This window comes from Pteropus alecto, unplaced genomic scaffold, assembly GCF_000325575.1.
Source record: "Pteropus alecto unplaced genomic scaffold, ASM32557v1 scaffold101, whole genome shotgun sequence".
Lineage (NCBI taxonomy): Eukaryota > Metazoa > Chordata > Mammalia > Chiroptera > Pteropodidae > Pteropus > Pteropus alecto.
Window position 1 is genome coordinate 17,911,667 of NW_006432945.1, and position 7,340 is coordinate 17,919,006.

The following is a 7,340-nucleotide window of genomic DNA, read 5'->3' on the forward strand; positions in this document are numbered from 1 at the left end:
GCCACATTGTTTTTCTTAGCGGTCGGACCAATTTACATTCCCAGCAACAATATTGTTACCTTAATACATTTAATTAACAAAAACAATGCGAGGATCTTTTAAAATGCAAAATCCCTAGTGGTCGTTCACACCCGGATGGAAATAAACTCAGTTGTGTACTTAATTGCTAAGTTGACAAAGCCGGTGCTTGCGCTGTCTCTTCACACGTTTAATCTCCACAGCTCTGTGAAGTGGCTATTAAGTAGCTATTAACCCTGTTGAACAGACGAAGCGGAGCAGGCTGGGATGTCATCCGGACCTGCAGCTGCACGTGAGGGACATGGGATTTCACAGCGCTTTTGCATGTGCACAGCGTGTCTCGTCACTAAACCAGCTCGTCGCCTGGGAACGTGGAGGGGCAGGACCCTGAGAGGGAGAGCAGGAGTCTGGCCAGGACAGTGACTGGCCCAGGGCGCCGTCCCGAGGGCCCCGCTGCCCACGGCAGGACAGGTGCCCAGGGTCTGGGGGCTGTCCACCGCGTTCGGGCTGAGTGACCGTCAGACCGGGCACAGCTGATCCTGATCCTTTATGGTGAATTTCTGCAGTTTTATTTTGTAATTAGAAAACGGTTTTTTGTTCGTTCGTTTGTTCGTTTGTTTGTTTTGCATCTCATCTGTCTGACGCCAGTTTAACAATGAAGGCACGTTAAGCGGATTCCCCAAAAACACAGTCTTCGGAGTCTGATGACTTTGGGCCCACGTCCCGGCTCCCGACTCATTAGAGCTAGTGCGTGGGGGAGATGATGTAACCTCTCTGGGCCTCAGTCTCCACATCCGCAAAATGGGGTAACCCTAGTATGTACCTCATAGGATGGTCACGAGGATGAACTGGGGCGCTGCGGAGAGGGCCTGGCCCGGGGCCGGACACGTGGACGCCCTCATGGGAGCGGACGTAGACCAGCCCTTGATGGCGTGAGGCCAGGGGCTTGCACACGCCCACCTGCCGGAGTGACAGGGTGCCCCATGTACACTAGGTGCTTCCTGACTCGTGGGGCGTCTGCAGGAAGGAGCAGGCGGAGTGGGGAGTTACTGCGCACTGCCCTTCGTCCGCGAGACCCAGGGGTGACCGTCCCCCCAGGCCCTCCTGCGATGTCCTCGGTGGCATGAGGGCCTCCGTGAGGTCTCGCAGCGTTGGGACAGGGACGCTGAGCGGGGTCCCGGCTTGGACCCCAGAGGTCTCTCCCCTGGGCTAATTCAGACCCCCGACCTGAAAACCCTGATCGGTGCTTTCTTACCCGTTGGGTGAAGCGGGCTGGGCTTCGTAGGCCCCTGCTTCGGGCTTGCACCCCCATCTCCATTGTGTGCCTGTCTGTCGGGGACCGGGGCTGTGAGTGGGAAGGTGGTAGCTGACTAAGAAGCTAATCTCCACGTGCCAGGGCCAGAGCCAGCAGAGACGTGTCCCCCAGAACCAAGACGGGAGCAGCGGTGCCAGCAAGGCCCGGCTGCTTCTGGAGGTGGCATTGCCGAGGGACGGCCTGGGAAGCCCGCGGCTGAGGGACAGCATCTGATGCTGATCGGGTCTCTGAGAACCTGGGTCATGCGGATCCGTGGACTCAGTTTATCTTCTCTCAGGCAAAACCACTATGACCTGGATGGAAATCTAGCCGGCGAGCGGCACAGAGCGGCCACGGGCCATGGGCTGGGCCCTGAGCAGCCAGGGGCGCGCTCTCCGGGCGGGGACATTTTCAGTATTTTAAGAAATTAGATATTGTCGGACATTTACACGGTGCTTATGATGTACTAGGAACTGTGCTGCAAACTTTGGTGACTTCCCTTCACTGGGTCCCGTCAGCGGCCCCGTGCAGAAGGCGTCTGGGGTCAGTAACCACTTGAACAATTTCCTGTTATAAAGACATATCCTTGGACCTTGTGGGTTTGACATTTCCCCTGTTCTCAGTTGTCCAAAAAAGGAGGGATGATCCCAGTTACTGGTAACTAAAGCAAGAGACTTATCACATTTCCAGAGCAGACTGTAGGTACAGCAGGGAGACTGTACATGACCTGCTATCCATGTGTCCTCGCTGGGTGACAGCTGGTACCACCTCCTGGACACGTCTGAGATTCTAGCTTTCTCCATACGTTCGTGAGATCCTGTCAAGTGCCTCGACTTGACAACCAAGCTCTGAAGGCACAGGCTCATTTATTGGGGTGCAGGGAACAATGTGAGACCCGGTGTAACTGACCCTTCCTGACCCTGCCCATCAGTCCTGGAGTGAATCCCCATTTCTGGCGCACTCCCTAAATTTGGGGTCTCCTCAATGCATAAACAGCAGATGAGCTGAGAAGTATGGCCCTCGGGCAGACCCGAGCCGCCTGGACCTCGTGGTGGCCTGATCCAGGGGACACATGGAAGAGGAGGGTCAGGTCGAGGCCAGCGTTTCCGGGACGGTCCGTGGCCCCGTCGGCTGTCCTCACACAGAGGACTTGCCTGGTTTGGCGTAGGGCGGTGAGGCCAGGCACAGTCCTCCGCACCCGGCCCTTCAGCGATGCCGGGCCGCGCACAGGGGCTGTGAGGTCGGGACTGCAGGGCCCGGGGTCAGGTCAGGGCCCTGGGTCAGGTCAGGGCCCGGGGTCAGATCAGGGCCCGGGGTCAGGTCAGGGCCCGTGACAAACCTCTGCTCTTTCTCTTTTGAGGACAGCTCTTCATCTCCTGATCCTGGGGCTCCGGCCTGGTTTCCCTGGCAACCAGGCTGAGTTCCTGAAGCAGGGGTCGGGGTGCGTGTTGGAGGGGTGCAGGCAGGCCTGCCACAAAGGGTACTTGGGAGGAGGGCCAGCCGGGCGCGGGGAGGCGGGCAAGACGTCGGAGCGGGCTTCTGACTGCTTCGGGACCGTGGGGGTAGCCTGTCCTTACCCCCGTCATAGACGGGGAAACTGAGGCATGAAGCGGCTCAGTGACTCGCCCCCAGGTCACATGGCTGGTACGTGGTGGCCCAGGTTCCTTCCTTCTAAAGAGGACGCTAGCCGACCTTCGGGCAGTGTCTCCTTGGAGAGGCCGTGAGCCACTGCCCGTCCCCAGCAGTGGCTCCTACACGATGACAGGGACCCCAAGACCCGAAGAGGAGCTGGAAACCCAGACGTGTGTTTTCCCACGACTCAGAGCCGCTGGGGAGGAGACTTCCGAGCGCGGCAGAGGATCCTGGGACAACTGGCAGTTTGAGCTTCTCGGAGACGGACAATGTGTTGGTACCAGATGTCACTTGAAGCTAAAACCCTATGGTTATGTTGCTTAGATGATCTGCCTTATTTACTCTAACCCATAATCCAGAAGCCATTCTGGCCTGAACGTGGGCCGCGGAGCCTTCCGGCGAGGGCTCACAGGCAGCGCTGCTCCCAGTGCGGGGGGCCACGTCGCTGTCAGCTGGCTGCATTGAGCATCTGACCGGCTCTGCGTTCCCTCTGTCACCGGTCCTCAGGAGCCGGCGCCTCCTTCCTCTCTGCCTGCTGGCGGAGTGTCGTCCCAAGTGGTTCCCGACATGCTCACCTGCAGCCCAGAAACCTCTAGAGACTTTCCTCGCAGGGGCGAGGAAGGGGGTGACTGAGGAGGCCCAGGGTCCCTGTAGGCTCAGGACAGGCCGGAGGTGGGAAGTGAGCGTTCTCGAGGGCAGTGCCTACCGCCGGCCTGTGGAGGGGAGGTGCTGGCTCTGCCGCTCCTGGCCGTCCTGCCTGTGAGGTCCCCCTGCCCCAGTGGCTTCAGACAGCCCAGGCCCTGGAATCAGAAGCCGTGAAGAGTGCCCGTGTCCCCAGCACAGGCCTGCCCCCACAAGCTCTCCTGCCACCCTGGCCACTGCCCCTGCCTGCCCCGATGCCTTCTTGCGACCCATCCAGACCCCTCGGCACAGCCTAGTCTCACTGGGTACCTGTGCGTTCCTCCACGGCCGGGTCCTCCTGGGCCCCTGGCATCTGGCCTGTCACCACCTGCGAGGCTGGGACAGAGGAAGGGCCTCTGCCTTGAGTGTTTCACATTGAAGGAAGGAAAAGTGCTGCCCACTGGCCTGGCAAGCCCTTCGAGTCACCGTCCTTGTGACCTGAGTGTCAGAGCAGCTCGGCCACCTCTGACCTCAGCTTGGACAGTCGCTTCGGCTCCCTGAACGTCTTACACGTGAAGTGGGCCTTGTGCTATTCCCTGGGCAGAGGGACACTCCGAGGGGTAAGCGAAGGGACGCAGAGTGCCCTCTGTAACAGGTGCACAGGCCCCAGCGCCTGGTACTCAGGTCGCTGCCGCTGCCACCGCACAGGAAGCCCTGTCCCTCCCGGGACAGCGCGGCCTCAGTTGGCCCTGACCGTCCCCTGCTCCCCCCAGAGCCCCCTCCAGAATGGGGGGCCATTTGGATTCTGGCAGCATCCAGACAGGACCAAATAGTCACCGCGGGAGAATCCAGGCCGATTCTGTCCCCACACCTTCAGGACACGGCCACACTCAGCCTTTCAGCGTGAAGCGGAGGGACTCGGCGCCGGCAGGTCGTGCTGGCGTGAGTGCCCGGCTCACGTGGGCCCCGGCGTGGCCCTCTGTCAGCGCTCGTGCCGGCGTGGGGCACGCTCCCTGGCTCCTCCCGGGGCCACAGGACACTCCCCTCCTCCACTGCTGTCCCCACCCGGCGCGTCCTGGCTCCAGCGGTGGGACGTCCGTCCACACCACTGCATCCTGGCCCCTCGTGTGTCACACTTTCTCGGCTGTGGGCACAGTCCCCGTCCGGTGGCTTCTGGCCGGGGCAAGAAGTGCAGGGGGCTGAGAGCGTCGACCACCCAGATGCCCCACTAAACCGGCCCCTGGCGGGAGGCGGAAAGGCCACCAGGCAGCTTCATGCGTGCGGGCCGGCCCGGGCTCCACGGCCGGGGAGCAGGCCATGTCCCCGCTTCTCCGGGACACGCTTCTGCCTGGCGTCCCTTCCATCGGCACAGATGATTGGCGCCGACAGCAGCTCATTAGCTAGTTATCTCCGGCGCGTGTTTACCAGGTCCGTTCCAGGCAGCTTGGACGGATCTCCTCCCAGAGAGCCAAGTTCTGGAAAATTCTTCAGAAAAATAGACTCGATACGTCAGGCGCCCGCCCTTTTCGTTTTTCAGAAAAGCGCTAGCTCGGCCACGGTAGCCACGGTTTCCGGGGTCTCCAGTCGTCCCTCCGATACTAGATTTGGGGGAGAATGTGGTGGAAAACAGACAGGCTGTGGAAGGAGGTTCGAGACCGGGCCCCATCGCTTACTGACTGCCGGACCCTGAGGAAACACTTAACCTTTCTGAGCGTCGCTTTCCTTATGTCAAACATAGAGGACCCGGCATCTTCTTCACGGGCTCGTTGTGAGCATGATGACAGAAGCATTTGCAGAAATCTGAAGTTCTGAGCCGCTATCTGGCTGGCCGTTTTCCCATCATTCAGTCACTCACATTGGTGGAGCATTTCCATGGCAACAGGAGGGGGTGGGACCCACAAAGGATGATGCCCAGACAGCCGAGGGGGCGTCGTCAAGGCCACCACCTCCCCTTCTGCCTCATCTCCCCTGGTCTAGACCCAGCTTTGGGTTCAGGCAAATCACAGGCCACGTCCTCTTCCGCCCCCACCCGCGCCGTGGGGCCGTCGCCCACGCCTCCTGTTCCGTCCTCCTCACTCGGCGTCGGCATCGGGGATTCCAGGCAGGAGCCGGCGGCCTGTGTTCAAATCCCGTGTCACCCTAGGCTCATTCACTCACCTCCCTGATCCCTGGTTCCTCCCACTTAGAATGGGGACAGCGCTGGTTCCAGCCTCACCCGGTGGCCGTGCGGGTTCCTAGCCGAATGCGCGTGAGGTGCCGCGAACAGCCCCTGCACACGACGAGCCTCCTGTCCACGCTGCTGGCTGTCGCCGTCAGCACCCTCCTCTCCCCAGCTGGCCCAGGCGCTCCCCTTCCTGCCCCCGTGATGGCATGTCTGTGTCCCCCGACACCCCACATCGCACTGAAGCGCTGCCTCTCAGTTCGTCCTTCCCAGATCGTGTCACCATCCCCAAGGGCGGGCCCCTGCCGGATGCACCCAGGACAGTGCGACGCACGTGGAAAGTTAGGGAGTCCGTGGCGCTGAGTTAACGGGCGCCATAGTCCGTATCGTTGATCCGATCGGGGTCACGTCGCCTCCGCCGTGGTGCGTCGCAGCCACGGCAGCATGAACTTAGCTGGTGATCTCGGACAGCCTGCTCCGTGTCCCCGGAGAAGTGACCTCCGCTTTTCGTGCCTGGCACCTCCTCCCCTGTGGCGTTGGCTTTCTCCGCCCGGTCTTCCTGTTGAGTGCGGGGTCAGTTTCAGCGGCCGGGCATTGCTCTGCCTGCCCAGGACCAGGCGGGTCACGTGTGGGTGGATGGCAGACGGCTGGGGTCACGGCGTGGCCCCCGTGGCTGTGTGCTCAGGGGCCCCGAGGGGTGGCACGTGCAGGCTCTCTGGTCCCCAGTTTCCATGTTGTCATGGAGGGAGCCCCTGGCCAGAAGACGGTGCTGGCAAGAAGAGCTGCAGGGCCCGGGAAGACGGGAGGAGAGTCGTAGACTTGACCTTGACGTGAACCTTTCACTTTAAAAGGGCAGCTTCACGGGAGGCCATTAGTGCCACCTTCCCGTTTGGCTCCCCAGGGCCAAACCTGTTCAGCTTGGCCGGCTGCCAGGAGGCGAAGCGCCCCCGTGTGGTCGGGGACAGCGTGAGCCCAGGCCACCAGGAGGAGCTGCCCTTACACCCCGCCTTGTGTTCACAGAGCCCCCACCTCCCGTAAGGGTCTGGTTTTCTTATCCATTCGGCCCTCCTGTCTTTTGATTGGAGCATTTAATCCTTTTTCTTTTTCTTTTTTCTTTTTTTAGGCAAGGCAACCCTTGGTTGACCTCACAGATGGCAAGGACCTTGTCAGCTTACAATCTCTTATTTTTTATTTTTTACTTCTACAGCACCTGGTCTTCCTAAGTGGTCTCCCATCCAAGTACTAACCAGGCCCGACCCTGCTTAGCTTCTGAGATCAGACGAGATCGGGCTTGTTCAGGGTGGCGTGGCCATAGTAATTCTTTTTCTTTTGAAGTCCTTATGGATAGATATGTAGTCGTTGCCATTTTATTATTTATATTTTTGACACATATTTTTTTCTTAAAGAAGTCCCTTCAGCATTTCCTGTAATACTGGCTCGGTGGTGATCAACTCCTTTAGCTTTTTCTTGTCTGGGAAGCTCCTTCCTTGTCGCTCGATTCTAAATGATAGCTTTGCTGGGTAGAGTCATCTTGGTTGTAGGTCCTGGCTTTTCATCACTGAATATTTTGTGCCAAGCCCTTCCGGCCTGCAAAGTTTCTGTTGAGAGATCAGC

The 7,340-nt window shown here is 59.7% G+C and overlaps 1 pseudogene; it reads right to left on the reverse strand.

Annotated features, from left to right (window-relative positions):
• Positions 1 to 6,924: 6,924 nt before the first annotated feature.
• Positions 6,925 to 7,043, reverse strand: LOC112476556 (annotated as a pseudogene).
• Between the last annotated feature and the right edge of the window lie 297 nt (positions 7,044 to 7,340).